Source organism: Papaver somniferum, chromosome 2 (assembly GCF_003573695.1).
Source record: "Papaver somniferum cultivar HN1 chromosome 2, ASM357369v1, whole genome shotgun sequence".
Taxonomy (NCBI): Eukaryota; Viridiplantae; Streptophyta; class Magnoliopsida; order Ranunculales; family Papaveraceae; genus Papaver; species Papaver somniferum.
In genome coordinates this window covers 105668018-105691880 of record NC_039359.1, presented here as the reverse complement: position 1 = coordinate 105691880, position 23863 = coordinate 105668018, and the positions used below count along the sequence as shown (strand labels likewise).

The window sequence follows — 23863 nt, the reverse complement described above, 5'->3', positions numbered from 1 at the left end:
CTTTTGAAATAAATCCTGAACGGACATTTACACTTTTTCGATGCTGTTTTGTAGACCCTAGACGTCTTCTTCTCATATTTGTAATTCTTACCTTTATGGATTTCTCCCCTTTCCCCGCCCTCTCGCATACCATCTCCATCTTCTTACAATCGACGTGTCTACTTTGAACAAACACGCACCTCATCTCTTTTGCCTTTGTGATAAGCCATTCCTTGGCCTCAGCCTTGTCTCTCCATGTCTACATTCAAAAACAAAAATTACACATCCATGAGATCACTGACTAAAAAATGCTAAATTAAATATAACTAAACGGTTAAGAGAAATGTACCAAATCAGTCATATAGTGTTGGGAGATGTCCGGACCCACTATATTGACTGGTTCTGGTTGAGAGCTTGGTTGCACCACCAACTGCAACAAAGCACAAAACATTCATTAGAGGGTCGTCAGTATGTACAATAAAACAATGACGACTACTATCTTAAGTAACCTTGCCAAGGCTAGAGTCGTCATACATGGAACTTGGAGACCAACGACTCCAAAGCCTTGAAAAACTGGAAATTCTTACATTTACTAGGGTCGTCATTTACTATTTTAGCAGATTGACGACGAAATAGGGAGTGAGGAGATGTCAAATGTGTACCAATGATAGGTCGTCATGGGCGTTATAGCAGGTGAACGACTCAACTGGTAAAAAATGACGATACTAAAATAATACTAACGACTCTTGACGTAAAAACACACACCAATCTATTCAGTTTTCTTAATGGGTCGTTCCGGTGTGTAAACAAAAGAAATGACGACTTTTTTGTATCTGCAAGGGTCTTCAATTTTTTAATATATAAGGTGACGACCATATTAGCAGTTAATGTGTGTTTTGAATTAACCTAATGTGGTTGAGTCGATCAACGGACAAACATTCAAAAAAATGACAGTTGGGTGATTCAAGTCTATAAATAGAGACCCGTATATCACATTTTCCTCACCCAAACCATAATTCTCAACATTCACAACCTTTCTTATAGATTTAACATTCAAAAGAAAAAAGAAGATATCTTCAAGATGACTACTCCCTACACTTCCGAAAAGAATTGTGCCATTACGAGAGCTTGGTTGACAGTCACAAACCACTTTGAAAGTCTAGATAAAGACATTGATGAAACATCGGATGCTTGGTGGAACCACGTATTCATCGTTTTTGTGGCGTTGGATGGAAATCGCAACTCAAGGTCTTTGAAATAAGTCAAGGAACGCTTCAAGGAGATAAAATTCGAGTGTGATGTTTTGAAAAGAGAATTTACAGCCGTATGGGAAGCCTTTCCGGATATGATGGGTTCTATAAGAGTAAGTATTTAAACAAGAGGTAAAACATATCCAAAGCTTTGATCGGTACTAACTAAGTATGTTTGCTTTGCGTTTTTAGATGAACAAGGATCATGGATTTACGAGGGACTCCGTGGGAAAAAGTTTGAGTTACACGATTGCTACTTTATCTTGCATGGCAACATGTATAATTACATGCTTTATGATTAAGTGTATACGACCACCGTTGATATCTATTGTGTTTTATTTCCTTCAATGTAACCCTATGAAAGATGTATGCCTTTTAAGATTCAATGAAATGATTTTATGAAATCAAAATTATGATAATCCAGTGTGAGAGTCGTTACGCCATATTACTAGGGAACCTAACGACGCACTTAAAATTTGCAACGGAAAATTAGGATCGTCATTTTATAGGACTAAACTTTTAACGACCCTTAGTCTATGTTTCTACAGAGAAGGGGTCGTTCTTGTGTAAACAAATTGACATAACGACTCTAATTGACCTGGTAAAAAGGGTTGTTACTATTTATCACACTAACCTAACGATTTTTCATAACCTGGGAAAGTTGCAGGTTTTAGTCTTCATTGGGAGTGTCAATATAGTGACGACATTCTATAGTCGTTTGGGTATTAACAACCCCGACTATGACGACCCTTACACTGCGTTCTTCCATGGTGTGGATGATTCGGCCACTTGGAGCAACAAACAGACAAATCTAAGGGTATAAGATGTTTACCAGACTGTTTTGAGCTTGGGGTTCCTCATTTTGAGTGTTGGTTCCTTCATTTTGAGCAATGGGATCTTCATTTGCACCATTGTTCATAGCTTCCTCTATCAACATCTCCTCATCAAACATCCAATCTATATGATTAGTTGAGACAATCTTGCCATCAACACAATCATTGTTGTTGTTTGAAGCTTCACCAACATCATTTCCTCCACTACGATCATTCATTTCAAATAACCCTAACTTTTCCCCCAAAAAACTCAACTTCTCTTTCTCCACAACACAAAAACACAATATTCATTTTATCCAAAAATTATCCCCAAATCTGATTTTAATCTAACTAAACTAATTAACATCTTAATCCACTTAATTAACTTAATCACATGTAATAATTTAAGGGTAGTTTTGGCATTTTAAAAAAAATAGGTTAAGGGATATCCTCCAAATGCTATTTCATGACCCTTTTTGTCCTCTAGTGTGAGGCCCCCAATTATTTTTTGGGGTCCCCCAATTAAACGAGGCTCTATAGGCGCCCAACACTCTTGCCAACGTGTCGGTTCCAGACACCATAGGAACCGGAACCAGTTGTTTGGGTCGCTTTTGATGTTGATTTTGACGAGTGGAGGTTTTGCTAGTTTTATTTTTGTAGGGAAGGTAATGTAAATTACCAATCTTTACAGGGAAGGTAACACAAATTACCCCTTTATTTTATTTATTTTTGAATCTTGTTACAGGGGATGAGAAATCCATTAGAGGAGCTGATTTAATAGGAAAAAATCGGTCATTAGATGGTAATTTCAAAAGTCGCTTATTATTTTTTTTTTAATAATGACTAATCAACCTTTTTATAGTTATGGTTGAATTTTTTTTGATGAGTCAAACCGTATAAAAGTTATGATTGTTTTTTTTTATGAAGCCAACCATAACACACTAAAGCCAACCGTAACTCGCTGAAACCAATCCCACCGTAACTTATGTTTTTGGTTTTTCGAAACCAACTGTAACTCATTAAATCCAATCATAACTCATATTTTTGGTTTTTGGAAACCAACTGTAACTCACTAAAACCAACTGTAACGAGTTCTGGTTGGCTTCTGAAAACCAAAAAGCCAATTGTAACTCAAATTTTTGGTTTTTCGAAACCAATCATAACTCACTAAATCCAACGGTAACGAGTTACGGTTGGCTTCTGAAACCCAAAAAGCCAACCGTAACTGGTTCTAAATTAGATTTTTTTCGAACTTGATTGAGAAAAATAACATACTTCGATCTCATTTGCAATCGATTGATTTTGGGTCATTAATTAGAATTAGAGAATTCGTTGTTGTTTTTTTTTAAGGTTTGATCGATGGAAGGGTTATTAATGATGATTGATTTTGAATTGTTGTTGATGATGATTAATTTTTGGTTATCATTGAATTGTTGTTGATGATAATTGATTTTGGGTTGTTGTTGATGATTAGGATTAAAAAGTTTTTTTTTTTTTTAGGTTTAATTGAGAAAGAATAACCTATACATTTACAATACTTTTAGGACATCCCCTAACCAACTAACTAGACATTAGGATCATGGTAAAGCCCCTCTAATGGATTCAACAACCCCTATAATAGGTTTCTTATTTTTTTTGAGGCGGAAAGGCTTAGATTTTGTTGAAGGAAAATGTGTGATACAACCTGCACAAACAGGCCCATCAAGATGAAGTAAATCCATTAAGCGTCATATTTCATTACAATTTCCCGATTTGAACGAATTTGAACTAGTTTAAGAGAGAATCCCTTTGAAATATTTGTCGCTTAACCTCATTGATGATGGTATCCTTTTCTTTACCTTTTATTTTCGCCATTTTGTTCTGGTCAAACCACAGACACCACATAACTGCAGACAGGATGAGAGTTTTACCTTCTTCCCTTGTGTATTACTAACAAAGGCTGTTCTTCTATTGATGGATTATGTGTCCAGATAACGCTCATTTTAGCTATGAAATAATCTCATATGAATATGGAAAAGATGCAATATATAGTAATCAATGTGAAACATTTTCCTCATTTGTTGCACGAGAATCAGTTTACTTCTTTAATATTACAACCTCTCTTGTTTAGATCGTCTATCGTCGGTAGTGCATTTTGGACGACAAACCAAGTGAAGAGCTGAATTTTTAGTGATATGTTTCTTCCTCCAAACATACTTGAAGTTATGAGCTGGGGTATACCATCATGTTTTATTAGCCATGCATTTCCTTGACAGAGTAATCTATGTTTGTGCTACATGATAGTGTATCCTCAACACTACTCAGGATTGGAGGATCTCCCAGTAAGTCAAATTAGTGTATAAACTCATCGATTTTATCACCTGCAGGTTGATTTTTGAGTATAATTTTTCACTTCCCTTGTGAAATAGATCATATACTTTTACGTCTTTATTATTTTTGCATCTTTGAAGGCTTTCTGGTGAGCTATAAAGAAAGGTGCAGCGCCCCACCATATGTCCTTCCAAAATTTTGCTTATTTGCCATTAACAATCTTGATTGGAAACATCGTTTTCATTAACCCTTTATCTCGTTCTGAATATCCCTCCAAAAACCTCTTTCATATGGTTGCGTGTATTGGTTTGGACATAAATCATCTTTATCAGATCTTCTCTTCAGTTGTATGACCGTTTTCCACATTGCATTTTTCTCATTTACATATCTCCAACCCCATTTTGATTATAGTTCTTTGTTTGGCCACCCTCAAACTTCTGATTCCCACTCCCGCTAATTCCTTCGGCTTGCTCAATTTATCCCATGATACCCAGCTATTCTTTCTCTTTTCAGGTGTAGCGCCAAAAAATATATCGTTATTCATTTCAGCTTCTTCTCAAAAATACTTGCCATTTGCATAAGGGACATGAAATATACTGGTAGGTCGATGAGTTGTATTTTGGATGCTTTTGAAAAGAATCTTCTCTTCCATCTTGCGAGCTTCTTTTAAAATCTCTCAATGATAATATCTCATATTGTAACTTGTTTGACTATACTGTTGTTTGAAGGTGAAAACGATTTCTGCTGATTTTGGTAATTTCGGGTGTGTGGGTGAGAAACGAGTTTAAACCCTAAACAATGTACTGCAAGGGAGTACTTTAGATTTGAGAGATCAATATGTACAAATCCGACCTAAACCAAGAAATGGCCGTTCCAGACTTGCTTCGGTCACAAAGTGAAGGAGAAGGGTTGGTTTTGGGGAGGGAAGCGAAGAGAGTGTTGAGACCAGAATAGTTGATTCTGGAAGAGTAGTTGTTTCACAACTTGTATCAGAAAGTGGGAAGCTAACAGATGAAAAGCTAGCAAATATTTTCTGAGTGTTGTATCCTCCTGACCTGAACCTGTTGTTCGGTGGAAATAGGTAAGACCAATTTATACAAGTCGAAGTGAAACGTACTCTGGTCTCGTAAGAAATGGAAAACGGATGAGTAAATGGGAGGAGGTGGTAAACGGTAATGCCTGGAATTGATTCCATAAAAGAAAGAGTTTCACCATTACTCCTTGTATTTACTAACCGCCTCATCCTTATGACACTGTCTTATAACGGGCGTAGTGTACGTCGCACGCTGTAAACCGCCAAACCAATACCCAATGAGCATCCCCCAGTTTGTGACATGTGTTGATGTCTCGAGTGTTTTCGTGGAACATATGTAGCATGTTGTTGTTCGCAAGTTGAGATTTGAAGACTTTCCAGTCGGTGGTGACCTTCGACGGTCGAGATTTTGCATCTTGAGAGGAAGGGTAGCCGTTGATTATTGCAACCCTTCGTTTGGTAGCCAGTGGCATGAAAGCATGGCCGGTACGGCTTTAATATGGCCTAGTTTAGGCGCGGCCAAAAGTTAGGGTTTTGGATTTGTTTGGGCGCGACCAAACTAGGGCTTGGCGTCGGGCCAAAGGTTTCCATGCGTTAGCTGGTAACCTTGGACGGCTAAGATCTGCATCTTAGATGGAAAAGTGTCCGTTGATCTTCGCAAGCCTTTGTTCTGGTAGCCGCATAGGGAAGGCCGACATGGTATAGCGCGGCAAGGTGGTTGGCATGCCATTGGCACATGTGGCATGGCTGGCATGCCTTGGCGCGGTTTGGGCGTGGCCGAAACAAAGTTTTTGGCGTTGGGACAAAGGTTACCATGCGTTGGTTGGTGACCTTGTACATCTAAGATTTGCATCTTATATGGAAGGATGGATGTTGATCGTCGCCAGCCTTTGTTTTGGTAACCGCATAGGGAAGGTCGACATGTATGGCGCGGCAAGGTGGCTGCCATTCCATTGGCACATGTGGCATGGCCGGCATGCCTTGTCACGGTTTGGACGTGACCAAAACTAGGGTTTTGTGCCAAAGGTAACCATGAGTTGGTTGGCGACCTTGGACGACTAAGATTTGCATTTTATATGGAAGGATGGTCGTTGATTGTCGCAAGCCTTTGTTTTAGTAACCGCATAGGGAAGGCCGGCATGCTATGGCGCGACAAGGTGGATGGCATTCCATTGGCATATGTGGCATGGTCGGCATGGCTTGGCGCGATTTGGGCATGACCAAAACTAGGGTTTTGACATTGGGCCAAAAGTTACCTTGTGTTGGTCGGTGACCTTGGACGGCTGAGATTTGCATCTAAGATTGAAGGGTGGCCGTTGATTGTCGCGCGCCTTCGTTTTGGCAGCCGTGAAGGCAAGGCCGGAATGGCATGGCTTAGGCGCGACAAGGTGGATGTCGTGGCATGCCATTGGCACATGTGGCATGGTTGGCATGCCTTGGCGTGGTTTAGGCGCGGCCAAACTAGGGTTTTGGCGTTGGGCCAAAGGTTACCATGCGTTGGTTGGGGACTTTGGACGGCTGAGATTTGCATCTAAGATGGAAGGGTGCCCGTTGATTGTCGCACGCCTTCGTTTTGGCAGCCATGGAGGGAAGGCCGGCATGGCATGGCTTAGGCACGGCAAGGTGGATGGCGTGGCATGCCATTGGCATATGTGGCATGGTCGGCATGCCTTGGCGTGGTTTAGGCGCGACCAAACTAGGGTTTTGGCGTGGGGCCAAAGGTTACCATGCGTTGTTTAGCGACCCTGGATGGCTAAGATTTGCATCTAAGATGGAAGGGTGGCCGTTAATCATCGTACGCCTTCGTGTTGGTAGCCGCATAGGTAAGGTCGGCATGGTGGTTGGCATGCCATTGGCACATGTGGCATGGCATGCCTTGGCGCGGTTTGGCGTGGCCAAAACTAGGGTTTGGGACAAAGGTTACCATGCGTTGTTTGGCGACCTTGGATGGCTAAGATTTGCATCTAATATGGAAGGGTGTCCGTTGATAATCGAACTCCTTCCTTTTGGTAGCTGCATATGGAAGGCCAGCATGGTATGGCGCAGCAAGGTGGTTGTCATGCCATTGGCACATGTGGTGCGGCTGACATGGTTGGCATGCCTTGGCGCGGTGACGTGGCTGGCATGGTCTGCCATTTGCACAGTGGTGCGGCTGGCATGGTTGGCATGCCTTGGCGCGGTAGCCTGAGAATTAGGGTTTGGCATAGATGATGTCAGTCAGTGTTAAGGGTTCTGCCGCAGAACATGACCCATGTAAAAAAAAAGGTACTCCGATAATTCTTACGTAGGAATGCTGATTGATTCAATAAATGTGCTAATGGTTATAGTGACGTCATGTCAGATGTATAGTTTTACGATTTTGACCCTAAGCTAAAAACCACCATCAACATTAAGTCCCCTGCTTAGCTCGGAATATGAGCATTGTTGCGAGGTAAGCATAAGATGGTGACAGGCGAGGACAAAAATCGAAATGACAGGTCGTGAAAAGATGGTCAGGAAAGTCCGACTAACCTTTTTCGAGAGGTAAGGAGAGTTCATGATCCTCATGTTTGGCGACCTTGCGTAGATTCTATTTGTGGTGTAGACCGTGAAGTGGTGAGATAAAGATCGTCGGCTTAGTCTGGCCATGTATTACCTTGGCTGGGTTAGGGAACATCATGACGTTGGCTTGGAGAGTTGTTGGTGTTGGCGCGGCAAGTCATGGCGCGGATGGCTTGGCATGGTCGGGCCAAGGTAATGGCGCGGACGGCTTGGCATGGTGGGGCCACGACAATGGCGCGGACGACTTGGCATGGTGGGGCCAAGGCAAGGCGCGGTTTGGTGAGGCAAAGCATGTGGACGACTTGGCGTAGTGGGGCCAAGGCATGGTGCGGATGGCTTGGCATGGTGAGTGTCTCAATGGTTTCCTGATGAGTTGGAGCCAAATCAGAAAAATATTACACTTCATGTCGCAGCGTTCTTGGCTCTTTGGTTATTCAGAGATATTTTCGATGACGGCTCTGGTAAGAAGGAGATAAGACAGGAACTTATCAAGTTTGCCATAAAATTGGCAAAAGGTGTCGTTCTCCTTATTGGCGGCTTGTTTCTTGGTTCTCTGTACACACACTTGGATCATCTAGTCGCGGACATGTGCGCTTCAAATGGCTACATGAAAGTGGATTCGTACATTCATGCCGCCTTTCTCCAAGCGTGGCTGTGGGAGCACTTCGAAAGGTATGCTCCAAAACCATTGGCCGTACTTCTTGAGTTTTGGGGTGGTTCTAGGATACTTCCTTGGTCGAATAGGCGCCCAAAGATTGGTTCGAACCTGGTTGGATTCCTTGACAACTCGCACGCGGTCAATTTTTGCCCGGATTTGAACCCGTGACATTTTGTACCCAAAACAAATGGGCTCCGGTGCATGCGTCCATAACTCAGATCAATACCTTTGCTCCTGCTCCGAGCATGTCTTTGTCTTCTGATAAAGAGGATATGAGTGTTGGATAGATGGTGTCCATGCGAAGCTGCTCGCTCGGTCATGTGCTGTCTTTCTTTTGAGGATCTTGCAAAGCAGTTTCTTACAATATCGATAGGGCGGCTCGACATATGGGTTTTGACCAAGGGGTCCCACTCGTTTGTCAGTCGGTTGTTCCAGAAGACTCTTTGCCAACTCTTCTCGATACTAGTGTTCTTGTGTTGGTAAAAGTCTCCCTTTTTCGCTCGCGAAAATAAATCCATCAACAACCTCCAAATATAACATATTTTGGCAGGATGAGTTTCTCGCTATCCATGGATTCATGAATGATGTGGTAGAAAACCGTCGTGGTAAGCCTTCTCCTGCGGTTTTAGCGGAGCACCCACTGCTGAGGGATCCTTCTTCGACCAAGCGAAAATCCGTTAGCCCAAATGCAGATAGTCCCCAAGTGAAGGAGCGAAGGTCTAAAAGCCGTGCAGACGGTTTCCAGTCAGATTCAACAGCCCTACCGACTTTCAGTTCGTCTAATATGCGGGTACGTATGCTTTTCCTCTTGATTTTAGTTGGATCGCGTATATCCTTATTTTTTTTCTGAGTATCCGTCTCTGTATCTTGCCCAGGGTCTCAGCAGCATGAACACCTTTACCAAACTTGCAAGTAGTCAGAAAACATCGTTTCTCGAGACGGATGGTGGCGGTGCTGAGCCTATTTATGGTGATGGGGAACCCGAGAAGGATGAAAGTTCAGAGTCCAGTGATGGCGAGAGTAGTTCTTCCGACAGCAGTGTTGAATCTTCCTCTAGTCGGTCTGAAAGCGAATCAGTGAGTCTCCCGCATGTTTTTTCTTCTTTCCTCTCTTCCTTTTTCTTTGGAAAATATCTAATCCGTGATATCATAGGGGGAAGTCGTTTCTGAAGATGGCCCTGAGACGGAGACTGGCGGAGATACAGCTTTGTCTCCAACTATGATAGCTGCACCAGGCGACCTTGAAATGGATGTTGATCGAGATGAAACGTCATTATGACTCAGACAATGGAGAGTACTCCAGTGGCTGCAGGTGCAATTGTCGTTAGGAATCCCTTGTTGGTTGCTGATGCAGTCGCGGGCGCCACTTTCAACCCTCCATATATGGTTCCTCATCCGGATCATGTGTTGATCGGGGTATTTAGTGTGCCAGTCAAACACGCGGCGCTATCCACCAGGATATGGAAAAGCTACGGACATATTGCCACGACCAAGAAAATTGCTAGTCGATTTGCGTTGGTTAAGCTTGTGGAGGAAGCTTTGTCTTCGATTGACGACATGTGCAATATGACTTGTAATACTGTTACTTAGGATGTAGTCTCGAGCTGGAGGTTCCATCGTGACATGTGTGTAAACTTCGAGTTCAATGTTCCTTGGTTCGTTGAAGGTTTCTCTGAGGTTGAAAAGTTGTTGGCCGAAACAGTCGAAGGTCCTTCTGCGGATATGGTGAAGAAGCAGGAAGCGGAAGTCGAAAAGTTGTCTAGGAAGCTGAAGTTGAAGAGGGCGGATCTCCAAATCACGAAAGAGGCTTTTTCCAAGAAGAGCAAGCCATTGTTGAAAAACTTTCCTTGAACGCATTTCTGTCTTCTGAACTTCTTATTTTAGGTTTTTTTTTTGAAAGGCAAATGAAACGTCTAGTTTACGATTTTGGTTTCCTGGATTTTTGGTTTGACAGACAAATGTTACCTTGAGGGTTTTGGATTATTATTTGGAACGAATTGTTTTTAGAATAGCAATGCTTTTTGGTTACGATTGTGAATGGTACAAACATCCCAGGAAAGCCACTAAATTGTGAGCATTGCTTTTCGACAGAGAGCATGAGATGAAACATAACATGGCTATTGGTTTCATCATTCTCGTGAAAACATGAAGTAGTAAACCACGTATTTTTTCTAGGAAAGACTTACCGAGTTTTGTGGGAAACATCGTCATAACTGTGGAAAGTCCCCAGTCATTCCTTGTCGTGTTGCCGATCCCTGGGCGGACCGTTTTCTTATAACCCCTCGGAAGTCCCCAGTCGTCCCTTGCCATGTCACGACTGGTAATCGAGCCGCCTAGTAGTTGAGTCGTCGATTCCTGAACGGATCGTTTGATTTTACTGTCCTGACGTATGGGTCGAGGTATGAAATCGAGGATTGAAAATTGACATCGTGACCGAAAGATCACCCTCCCACTGTGGTCGCCAATTGTTTGAGGGTGAAAACGATTTCTGCTGATTTTGGTAATTTCGGGTGTGTGGGTGAGAAACGAGTTTAAACCCTAAACAATGTACTGCAAGGGAGTACTTTAAATTCGAGAGATCAATCTGTACAAATCCGGATTAAACCAAGAAATGGCCGAACCAGACTTGCTTCGGTCACAAAGTGAAGGAGAAGGGTTGATTTTGGGGACGGAAGCGAAGAGAGTGTTGAGACCAGAATAGTTGATTCTGGAAGAGTAGTTGTTTCACAACTTGTATCAGAAAGTGGGAAGCTAACAGATGGAAAGCTAGCAAATATTTTCTGAGTGTTGTATCCTCCTGACTTGAACCTGTTGTTCGGTGGAAATAGGTAAGACCTATTTATACAAGTTGAAGTGAAACGTACTCTGGTCTCGTAAGAAATGGAAAACGGATGAGTAAATGGGAGGAGGTGCTAACCGTTAACTCCTGGAATTGATGTTCCATAAAAGAAAGCGTTTCACCATTACTCCCTGTATTTACTAACCGCCTCATCCTTATGACACTGTCTTATAACGGGCGTAGTGTACGCCGCACGCTGTAAACCGCCAAACCAATACCCAATGAGCACCCCACGGTTTGTGACATGTGTTGATGTCTCAGTGTTTTCGTGGAAAACATGTACCTTCTTGTTTTTCGGCAAGTTGAGCTTGGGAGAATTGCCGGCTGGGTAGTGACCTTCGACGGTCGAGATTTTGCATCTTGGGAGGAAGGGTAGCCGTTGATTATTGCAACCCTTCATTTGGTAGCCAGTGACATGAAAGCATGGCCGGTACGGCTTTAATATGGCCTAGTTTAGGCGCGGCCAAAAGTTAGGGTTTTGGCTTTGTTTGGGCGCGACCAAACTAGGGCTTGGCGTCGGGCCAAAGGTTTCCATGCGTTAGCTGGTAACCTTGGATGGCTAAGATCTCCATCTTAGATGGAAAAGTGACCGTTGATCTTCGCAAGCCTTTGTTTTGGTAGCCGCATATGGAAGGCCGACATGGTATAGCGCGACAAGGTGGTTGGCATGCCATTAGCACATGTGGCATGGCTGGCATGCCTTTGCGCGGTTTGGGCGTGGCCAAAACAAAGGTTTTAGCCTTGGGCCAAAGGTTACCATGTGTTGGTTGGCGACCTTGGACGGCTAAGATTTGCATCTTAGATGGAAGGATGGCCGTTGATCGTCGCCAGCCTTTTTTTTGGTAACCGCATAGGCAAGTCCGGCATGGTATGGCACGGCAAGGTGGCTGGCATGCCATTGGCACATGTGGCATGGCCGAATGCCTTGGCGCGGTTTGGGCGTGACCAAAACTAGGGTTTTGGGCCAAAGGTTACCATGGGTTGGTTGGCGACCTTGGAAGGCTAAGATTCGCATCTTAGATGGAAGGATGGCAGTTGATCGTCGCGAGCCTTTGTTTTGGTAACCGCATAGGGAAGGCCGACATGGTATGCCGCGGCAAGGTGGCTGGCATTCCATTGGCACATGTGACATGGACGACATGCCTTGGCGTGGTTTGGGCGTAACCAAAACTAGGGTTCTTGCGTTGGGCCAAAGGTTATCATGTATTGGTTGGTGACCTTGGACGGATGAGATTTGCATCTAAGATGGAAGGGTGGTCGTTGATTGTCGCACGCCTTCGTTTTGGAAGCCGTGAAGGGAAGGCCGGCATGGCATGGCTTAGGCGCGGCAAGGTGGATGGCGCGGCATGCCGTTGTCACATTTGGCATGGTCGGCATGCCTTGTCGTGGTTTAGGCGCGGCCAAACTAGGGTTTTGGCGTTGGGCCAAAGGTTACCATGCGTTGGTTGGTGACCTTGGACGGCTGAGATTTGCATCTAAGATGGAAGGGTGGTCGTTGATTGCCGCACGCCTTCGTTTTGGCAGCCGTAAAGGGAAGGCCGGCATGGCATGGCTTAGGCGCGGCAAGGTGGATGGCGCGGCATGCCATTGGCACATGTGGCATGGTTGGCATGCCTTGGCATGGTTTAGGCGCGGCCAAACTAGGGTTTTGGGGTTGGCCAAAGGTTACCATGCGTTGTTTGGCGACCTTGGACAGCTAAGATTTGCATCTAAGATGGAAGGGTGGCCGTTGATCATCACACGCCTTCGTTTTGATAGCCGCATAGGGAAGACCGACATGGTATGGCGCGACAAGGTGGTTGGCATGCCATTGGCACATGTGGCATGGCATGCCTTGGGGCGGTTTGGCGTGGCCAAAACTAGGATTTGGGCCAAAGGTTACCATGCGTTGTTTGGCGACCTTGGACGGCTAAGATTTGCATCTAAGATGGAAGGCTGGCCGTTGATCATCGCACGCCTTCGTTTTGGTAGCCGCATAGGGAAGGCCGGCATGGTATGGCGCAACAAGGTGGTTGGCATGCCATTGGCACATCTGGTGCGGCTGGCATGGTTGGCATGCCTTGGCGCGGAGGTGCGGCTGGCATGGCATGCCGTTGGCACAGTGATGTGGCCGGCACGGTTGGCATGCCTTGGCGCGGCAACGTGGCTGGCATGGTCTGCCATTGGCACAGTGGTGCGGCTGGCATGGTTGGCATGCTTTGGCGCGGTAGCATGAGAATTAGGGTTTGGCATAGATGATGTCAGTCAGTGTTAAGGGTTCTGCCGTGGAACATGACCCATGTAAAAAAAAGGGTACCCCGATAATTCTTACGTAGGCATGCTGATTGATTCAATAAATGTGCTAATGGTCATTGTGACATGTCAAATGTACAGTTTTACGATTTTGACCTTAAGCTAAAAACCACCATCAGCAACTGCCAAGTGGCATTCCTATATAATATGTGGGAATGTTATAAATACCCTCCATTTTTGTTGACTTTACACAAATACCCCCGAGGGTCCGAGGGGTAAAAATTAATTTTTTTTGGAGTCAACTTGTGCTAGTTACGTCCACTTCTGAAAACAACTTGTACTAGTTGCTTCCGCTTTTCAGAAGATGGAAGTATTTTTAAAAATTGAATAAAGATATATTTTAATGGATGAATTTTGAGGGGTATTTAAATAATGTTCCCTTATATATTTATAAAGAAATGACTCCACATTGCAATGCATGATTTCGGCTAGGTCTTTTCTTCTCCAAGGTTAACTGTTAAACTAGTGATCGCTTTTTATACTTGTACTATCAACACCAAAATTTCCACTAAGTACTCTTTTGCATCAAAAAAGAAAATGACCGTATTGTCTGCAAATCGAAGATGCGGGACTCGTATTTTTGAGTTGATGTTGAAGCCTGAAACCATATTAAGTTTCTCAGCCTTTGTGGAGTTATCATTTTCTAGAATTGACGATTGTACGGATGACAAACACCACATCACCCAATTTCTCCACTTTTCACCATCTTTACAAAACAATTAATCTTTATGTATCTGGATCTTACATGATTGCTAAACAATTAATCTTTAATATTTTTTTTTAATCTCACATGATTGCTAAAGGAGACTGCCAGTATTCCTAGTTGGAATTTTCCATACAAAATCATGAATTAGTGGAGTAGGCTCATGACTTTCGAACAATCAGTAATAATTAGATTACAGATATTTAACCGTTAGTACACACGAATGTCCAACACGTAGAAATGGTACCCAACATTTGAAATATTAAGGGTTTGTACCTAGACCAACGGTTGGATGTTATAATTTTCAATTATATTTGGCCTTCCCCTAATGTAGATTCAATTTTCATGGTGGTGCAATCGATAATGAAGATGAGTCTCAACTGCTGATGGAAAACTCATCTCAACCCAATTTGAATTCTAAATGTTTACCCAATCATCATCAAACCAATATTAGTCGAAACCTAATTTAACAGAAAACAATAACTTCCTTTTTACAATATTTAGCCTAAGAACCTAGAATCAATGATCATACTTCACTAACTTTAATTAATTTAAAATTCGAAATGGTACAACCCTTGTCGGCTGATTCCCATTAAGGCCACCAGCAACAATAATAGTTATATCTCATAAAAACCTTGTTTGATTTATGACCAAATTTGGGGAAGTCAAAGAAATTTGGTTTGGTTTCTTTTTCAACTTCTAAATTCGACGAAGGATTCATAAATAGATCTGTAAAAAAATATACCATAATATTTTTTGGTGTTGTCTTCCGCAAAAAAGAAGATTTTTTTTGAAAAATATAAGAGTGGATGTACGTATGAAAGCGAGTGTAAAAATGGTGGTGGTGGTGGAACCAGGTTAGTAATGGTGGTGGTATTAGACCTATCAATGATTCAACTAGCTTTAATGGTGGTGGGAATGAATTTTCGTTTATAGTGCATCGATTAGGGTACTTGGTGGGACTTCGCTTTTGCTCTTTAAAAAACCAAATCATCTTTATTTTTTTGATTTGATTTTTTGGTACTTTGTTTTGATTGGGCATAAATTGGGGATGTAATTTTTAAAACTGTACAAATCTTTTATTAAATATATATTAAGATTTAAAAACCGTCAGGTCAAAGTTTGACTATGACAGTCAAGCGTCGGTCCAGGTACCAACTCTCAATATTTTAAATATTAGGTGTCATCCTAAGATGTTGGAAATTTGTTAAGTACCAACGCTTGAATAACTCATTGGATTATTATCTACTAGAATATATATATCATCCTTAGCCAATACTTTTTTCCTTCTTATTAGTTCTCGAACACTTTTCTTGGCTGCCATCTCCAGTAGTATTAATCTCTTTAGTTTATGAGTTGTTGGTATAACTAGTAACTAAGTTAAAAGTCATTTCACCTTTAAGCTCTCATATGGATAGTCCACACAGTCAAACATGGTCAATATATTACTAAGACCTAAAAAAAAACTCAGACAAATTTTAAAACTAAATGCTAAGATGTACCATCCAAAATAACCCTAATATATGATACATTGTATATGTTTGATGCTACCTGAATTATTCAAAAAATAAGTTTACCAAGGATGGGAAAATTAGTGATTTTGTAGGGATAAATTTACTAGTGAACCGGAAGAAATGGCCAAGAGAAAAGCAGCCAGGCTGCACAAAGAAAGTTTGACAACATGGTGTTTCTTAAAGATAACAAAACTTTGGTCGATTTTCTTTCTAATAACTATAATTACATCGATTATAAATACAAATATATTTTGCTTAGTATAAAAAAACTAAGTATATAAACTTTAGTAATGTTTTCTTTATATATGTTAATAAAAAATGTAATAGTCTAGCTAGTTGATAAGCTTGCCAAGTTGGTGCTGGATTTTATTAATTATCAAATTTCATTTGATGATGGTCATTAGAGCATGTAAAAATTTATCCTCTCTAGTTAATAGATTTTCCTTTCACTAAATAAACTAAAATATAAAATATAACAAAGTCGCATTTAGCAGAAAAAAATGTAAGTAAATAGTAGATCAGATTATGGCTAGTTTTATAATAGATAAATAGTAGATCAGATTATGGCTTGTTTTAGCAAAAGATGAAGTATTGTCGCGGTAAGGAAGGAGGTTGCAGTAAAAAAGAAGATATGAGTAGTATAAATGATTTTTATAAGAGATTCTAGGGTTTGTGGTTCCTGAATGCCTCTTTAACTTTCCCAACAAATATTGGGGACGACCAAACTCAATATGAAAGATTTGGTGGGATTATAAACTTGGAATGAAGCACCAATATAGAGAAATTTTCCAAGCACGCCAAAAGAATTGTAGATCTACCAAATTCCTTGGTCCCGTAAACATTCTTCAAAATTTCGCAACCAAACACACCATAAATACGTTGGTCTCCAAACATAATAATTTTGTAGACAACCAAAATATTTCTGGCATTCAAGAGTATCACTGTGACAACCATGTTGTAACTTCAAATTTTAGGTTCCCCCAAATTAATGGAAGTTCCCTAAAAAAACATTGTTTTTACTAGATTAATGAAATTTATTGAGAAACCTAAATCAAGGATCTTATGCTCAATACAAAAAATAAAGTTACTTGACTTTCATCATGCTTTATTATTCATCTCTATATATTAAGGGTCTAACTTAAATCAAAAAGTATAATTGGCATATTAATCCAAACTCATAGGGCCTCCAAAGTAAATCCTTGTATCTTGATAAACAATTCTTTAGAACACAACTGTTGAACTCTACAAACATTGATAGGAAAAGTCTGAAAAAATTGTTAATGTTAAACGACAAAACGTGTCTTAATATTAAAAAAAAACATGTCTTAATATAAAAAAATATGTCTTAATATATAAAAAAAAACATGACTTAACCCTACAAACTGTTAAACCTACTTCGTTGAAATTAAGTTTTGGAGTATCAGGTTTAGATTTACCATCAACATGGTTGCCTACTTTGAAGATAAAAAAATGAAAGACGAAGAACTGATGAAGAACTCGATGAGTGCAATACTCTCAAACATGTATTGATATCTTAACTATACATATATTTAAAATTTAATTAGTTAAACTTACATTGTCAAAGCCCACTTGGTCTCACGATCACGACTATGAAGGATCGGGTTTACTAAATAAGAGATTTAGTTTTGATTCGAAGTACAATAAGCAAAGTTATCGCGTAATATATATATATATAAGTGTAACAGAGAAAATACTTTTCCAACAATTAAGGTTTTATACTTGCTATAATCTGGACAACACATACGTGATGATTTAATCATTTGGCCGAGTGGTTTCCTGGGATCTCCGGTTAGGTGATCAAAACTTCCAATTCTTGTTTTAGGTTTTTTTTATTTTGAACTTCCTCTACATGTTTTCTCGTTACCATAAACCTTAAATCACCAGGTAACTTTCAGATCAGGGATAATAAAAAAATAAAATACAGAAACCAGATAAAATCGTATACCGAAATGATTTCTGGTATCACATCAAGGATCGGAACTAGGTTTGTAAGATGACAATGATCCATGATTGAATGCTAACAAAGTGTTTTCATCTTAAATATATATCACATATTGTCATGTTCCTGGATTTGTACCTGTTTACATCAAATAAAACCTAAGTACCAAATTATGATGTATTATTAACGCGATTGACAACCATCAACTTCCAGTTCCGAAAGATCAAACCCCCTTTCCGTAGAGTCTTTAAAAATATGAAAGGAAACAACCGGGGAAGTCTTACTCATTTAAGTACCAGCAAGCAAGCCTCTTAAAGTAGACACGAGTAATCTTGTGTTGACTTGGATTTATCTCATCCAATAATAAGCATGGACGTGATATAATTACATCAATGAGACCGTCCGTGAACACTACACAGTTTTTAGGGATTAGCAACGGAGCCTGGCCGTTGCTGACTAGGGTCGCAACGACAGATCGACGTTGCAAAACACGGTATTGCATTTTTTTGCAACGACATAATCTATGTTGCGACTCTTGGTCAGCAACGGAGATTCGTAATGTACTGTGCCGTTGCGACGCTGTTTATTCGCAACCAAAGTATGCCGTTGCTAAGATGTTTCTAATTACAGAATACCCCTACCCGGAACTAAAATGTTATTGGTTATGGTTCTAATTTAGCAACAGATCAAAGACGTTGCTAATATTTTGCAACATTAAAAAAAAGGTCAGGTCTTGATTGACCTGGTCAAAATCCATTTCCCCCCCTTCAGTTCCCCATACTCATCATTTTCACAAATATACATTCATTCATTCATTCAACATACATTCATTCATTCATTCATTCAACATAAACAACTGTATCATATTATGAAAAATGGATTCTTCAATTGATTTTAAAAAAAGGTATGAGTATTTGATATAAATGTATTCCAAGTATCACAACAAACTAGTGTACACATTAGAAACATAATTGGTTCCTAAGTTCAGTTCATGTAAAGTTACGAAATTCCTAAGTTCTTCTAACTTAAATCACTATAAGGAGATACTACATAAACTTACAAATCTTGCAGCTGCTAAGGGACCTAATGGCTGCTGCTTTGTTCTCCAACCTTAATTTCTGATCTCATAACACAACATCATTCAATCAACCTGCGAACAAAGCATCACAAATTCTTCCAATCAGATAACCAGTATGCTTATAAAGATTGAGTCAAAAACTAATAAAGAAATAATATGATGTGCAAGTACAAGCAGGCAAAATCTGTGGAAATGATGAATATGGGCAACTAGATAAGTTTCCATTGTCTCTAATCCTCCTTACAATGACCTAAGTTAAAACAATGATAGATCAAAAGCTTGCGCATATAATTGGTGTTCTGTAAAAACATTGAATCTGCACCAGAATTTGGGGATCATCTTATAATCCAGCTGAAGTCAGCCAAATCCCAAATTACGCTGGATTCTGTGATATCTTTTTAGGTCTGCACTAGCATCTTGTAATATATCTGACATACCATCATTCATCTTGGCCTCGATGTTGGAAACATCTTTATCATCATTGGCACGATCATAACCACAGCGAAGCTTCCATGAATGAGTCTGCTCAACCGTAGAGGGTTCAAAATCCACTGAAAAAAGCCAAGTAAATCACTATAAGGAGATACTACATAGAAACTTACAAATCTTGCAACTTCTAAGGGATATAATGGTTGCGGCTTTGTTCTCCAACCTTTCTGATCTCACAAGAGAGCATCATTAAATAAACCTGCGAACAAAGCATCACAAATTCTTCCAATTAGATATCGCAGCGAGCGTTTATAGAGCCAATTTAGTGAAATAACTGGATTGACATATTGGATAAGTATATAATAAGACAAATAAGAGAATGGAAAAGAAGCTTACAGCAATTGCGAGGCCCATTTGTACAGAGAGAAAGAGCACTAAACAGTGAACTAAACATGTCATGAAGTCGTACTTGTTAACCCTCCAGAACCTGATGGTTCATTGTCACCAATTTGATAATTTCCTAGTGAAGTAAAAGTCCTTCCAACTACAATACTGTAAAGACCCTTTAGCTCGTCAACGCTATTAGACTAGTCAAGTGATGTGTTAGCCGATAATGACTCGATTAGTTTAACACGAACGCTAATTAATAGGAATTAATCTAACAATGACCTAGATACGAAACTAGTACCGTTGAATAGGTCTCGAAAAGTTACGCGAAATGGGCTACTCGAACGTGTCATTCGGATACCGGATGAAGAAGATTTTATCAGATTAGTAAGAAGGGCAAAAAAAACATTTTGGAGCTTAACCGACCTGGCCTCCCTTAACGTTTGGAAGGTTGCATTTATCATGGGTCATTGGCCTTATCACCAAGACGTGTCAAGAGAAGACTTTTACTTTCTCTTTTCTTCTTCTTTCCTCTTCTTCTCTTCTTCTTCTCTTTTTCTTCTCGTTTCATCTTTCTTTTCTTCTACTGCTTTGAGAGTCGACTGTGAGGTTCGGTTTGAGAGATCAAAACAGAAAATTTGTGATCAGCAGAAGGTAGAGAAGATCATGGAATAGTTTATGGTGATGTTATGATTGTTTTTGGTTGATTCAAGCTCAAAAGAAGAGGTGAAGTAGAGAAAGAATATTAGGTTTTTTTGAGAGATGAGTTCGATTAAGGATTTATGTGATATTAAAGATGAAATCAAGTAAATTAAGATGGGTTTATGTATAATTGAGTTATGAAGTTGATTCAGTGAAGATCGAGGGGTTAGGGTTTCTGCATGTGGTGTTGGAATTCGATTTGAGTAAGAATTAAGAAGATATATACGGAATTAAAAGATGGGTTTGCTTAATTGAAGAGTTGATGGGTGTTTTGAGTTTGAATTAGAGATTGAAGGCAGTTAGGTTTCATGTGTTCTTCCCCAAAGTGGAAGTAGGGTTTCAGTAGAATTGAATTAGGGGAAAAGTAATTATGTGGATGTTGGTTCTTGGGTAAGATTCTAATTTTATTCAAGATTGGATTTTTAGTTTAAATTGCTTAGACTATTGAATTGCTACATTGTAAATGGTACTGTTTTGAGTTATGAGTTGTTATTGAAGATATAATGAAATTGGGATTGTTTTGGAAACTTGGTGTTGAGAGAAGGGTATGGATTGGAACTATGTTTTGTATTGAATTACATGGAGGTAGGTTGAATGTTGTAATCCAGTGGCTGGTGGGGTATGGAGTCAGAGTTGAATTGCTAGAGGTTTAGGAACTAAGGGAATTGGTGAAGATGCTTGAAAGGATGATCTGTGCAGTGAGATAGAAATACATTTTGGAGTGTAATCTGTGTTGATAGTGGTTGGTGAGTTACAAAGACATGGGTGATGAAATTGAACTGTGGTTGTAGTTTAGTATGTATTAGAGATGATATGAGTATTTTTCCTGAGAAGATGTACATGGTGGTGGCTTGCTGAGATAAACTAATTGAACTAAAGTGATGAGTCTAGATGATTGATTGTTGGGTCTAATGATTACATAGAGTGGATATTTTTGGTTTGAAATTATAATTATAAGTGATGTTGTTTGTGTTGGCTCTTAACTGTGGATAACAGGTGGTGGCGGTGAGCTGTGTGGGTAGTTTGAAGATGATTGTAAGTATGAAGCTTTAGAGTTGCAGTCACAACTTAAGAGTTGTTGGTGGTTTAGAATTAGTGTTCTGTGACCAGAGAATAATGAAGATGGGTGCTGCGGAGTAGAGAAGATAGGGTTGTGGTTGTTTAGGAATTATTGTGGTTGAGATTATAATTTGGAGTTGTGTTTATTTACAGGGAGGAGAGTTGTATCACATAGAACTGTTGGAGTTAGTATGGTAACTGGAGATGGTGTTGTTTGTGAAGACGAAGTAAAATGGATTTGAATAGAGCTGAAATAGGTACACTATTGGTGGTAGTGAGTGTGGTCTCAACTGAAGTGCAGATGGAGTCATAATGTTTTGGTATTACTGAAATTGGAGATACCACTGTAAGTAAGGGATATGGTGGTTGTATTATATGAACTGGTGGTGTTGAGATGATTAAATCTAGAACTGATATTTATTGGTGGTAATGGATGTGTAGTGTGGTTTGAAATGGATTTGAACCTCTCTTGTAAAAGCTTGCAACTTCTGCTATTGCAGGTAGGCTGTGTTATCTTTCTAGATCAATTTTGAATTATAATTTGAATGAATGAGTTGATTTTGAATTAGAGTTGAAGTTTGTCCGCAATAGGAGTATACCTGATAGTCATCCCAGTCAGCTGACTCAGTTAATCTGACTGAGTCACATGTGTACCTGACCTACCTTAATCAGTCTTAGTGACTGAGTTAACTCTGTCTTGAATCGGTTTGACCCAGTACTGACTTAGTGAACCTTGACTGAGTTAGTTCCTTTGACTGTTGACCTGACTTTATACGTTGACCGTCAGTCTGACCAGTGAGCCATTTTCGCTAGATTCTTAGACTTTTTGTGTGATTAACAGTTAATCTATATTAACAACGATAGATGCAAAGGATGAACCAGTGGATCGTGGATCTCGATGTAGGCGTGGCTTGTCATCAGAAGAGGTGGGAATACTTTTAACTCTTTTGTAATTATTGTTGTTTTCTTTTACCAAAATTTAAGCTTAACAAATTCATGCATTATCTGATTGTGTATTCCATGCATTGTTTTATTTAAAATTCCGAAAATACTGTTGATTTCTTTTAATCTTTCAATTGCTTGGAAAGGAATTGTAATGCTTTGTTTGTCTTCGTGAATTGTTTGGAAAATAAGAATTTCCATTTGATTGTTTGGAAATGAGAATTTCCATCTGTGGTATATAGGATGCTGCTCCTTCATTTATACTACTCACTTTCGAGCTATGCTTAATAGGTGCGGGACGAGTTCACCGTATAGCTATCTAGGTGCGGGACGAGTCACCGTATTATATATTGTTTGGAAGGAGTTGGTTCCATATACATGATTGTTTACTTCTGTGAAATTGGTTGTGTTTAGTGTTTAGGGAAAACAAGAACTGTTCTCAAATCATTTCCAATTATTGCATGAAAGTTAAATGTTATTCCTATAGGGAACTCCTTTTAGGGGTTATGTGCTCACCCATTCCCATTTTTAGTTTCAGAGACAGATCAGAGTTGCGCAGCAAAAGCTTCAAGGGTCGAGTTCTTTAGTTGTTTAACTTCTGATATGTTTATTATGTTGCATATTATATTTGTAAACCAAACAACTATTGTATATGTATCAGTTGAGAGAAGTTCTTGTATATATATATATTTCTGAACGGGGCTAGTTTTGGGTTAAGTTTTGTGGTAGATTTCTTAATTGAATATTTAAGTAAATGTTTTGGATTCATAGTGCCTCTTTATTTAGTTAATCTCTTGGATTAGTCAACTGCTAGCTTTGGGGGCGCTACAGTGTTGGTATCAGAGCTCATTATTAGATCTTATATGGGAAACAATAGGAATAGTCAGTTCCAGTTAGGGAAATAGATTGGTTTATAACTGGGTTGGGCTGTGAGATAAATCTTAATCACTAAAAGCTATCAATAATTAAAAGATTTATTTGATTGATTGATTATTTGTTTGTTTATGTAATGAAGTAAAAATTGTAGGGTAACTTTAGCTAATTAGGATTTGAGTATAATTAATCTAAAAGTATGAACACGTACACAGTCCAATATTAAAAAAGAATAGTGAGATTAATATGATTGATAAATCTTGAAAGTCGCATAGAAACTTATAGAATACGTTGACTTATATGTAGAATCAACAGTTTATAATTACATAAATGTTAACAATATTTTTGGGATTCAATAATTTTTGTAAGAGCAGCTAGAATAATAGTTCAACCATCAATGATAATAATAAAAATATTATAATAGTGATTTTAAATGAAAATAATAGTGATAATAGTTTTAATAAAGTAAAGTTAGCATTGATCAGTTAGTATCATATTAAACT

The 23863-nt window shown here is 39.7% G+C and overlaps 2 long non-coding RNA genes across 3 annotated transcripts; one reads left to right on the top strand and one right to left on the bottom strand.

The window, feature by feature from the left end:
- Positions 1–18808: 18808 nt before the first annotated feature.
- LOC113348680 lies at positions 18809–19974 on the bottom strand. The gene is made up of 4 exons (XR_003359762.1): positions 19794–19974; positions 19571–19656; positions 19406–19490; positions 18809–19040 (listed from the first exon to the last, which is right to left on the bottom strand). It is a non-coding gene; the product is annotated as an uncharacterized LOC113348680 (long non-coding RNA).
- A 304-nt stretch (positions 19975–20278) lies between these two features.
- Positions 20279–23464, top strand: LOC113348678. 2 transcript variants are annotated; one of them, XR_003359760.1, is made up of 3 exons: positions 20279–22045; positions 22387–22471; positions 23026–23464. It is a non-coding gene; the product is annotated as an uncharacterized LOC113348678 (long non-coding RNA). The 2 variants fall into 2 exon arrangements; XR_003359759.1 differs by having other exon boundaries at positions 23020–23464.
- The last annotated feature ends 399 nt before the right edge of the window (positions 23465–23863 follow it).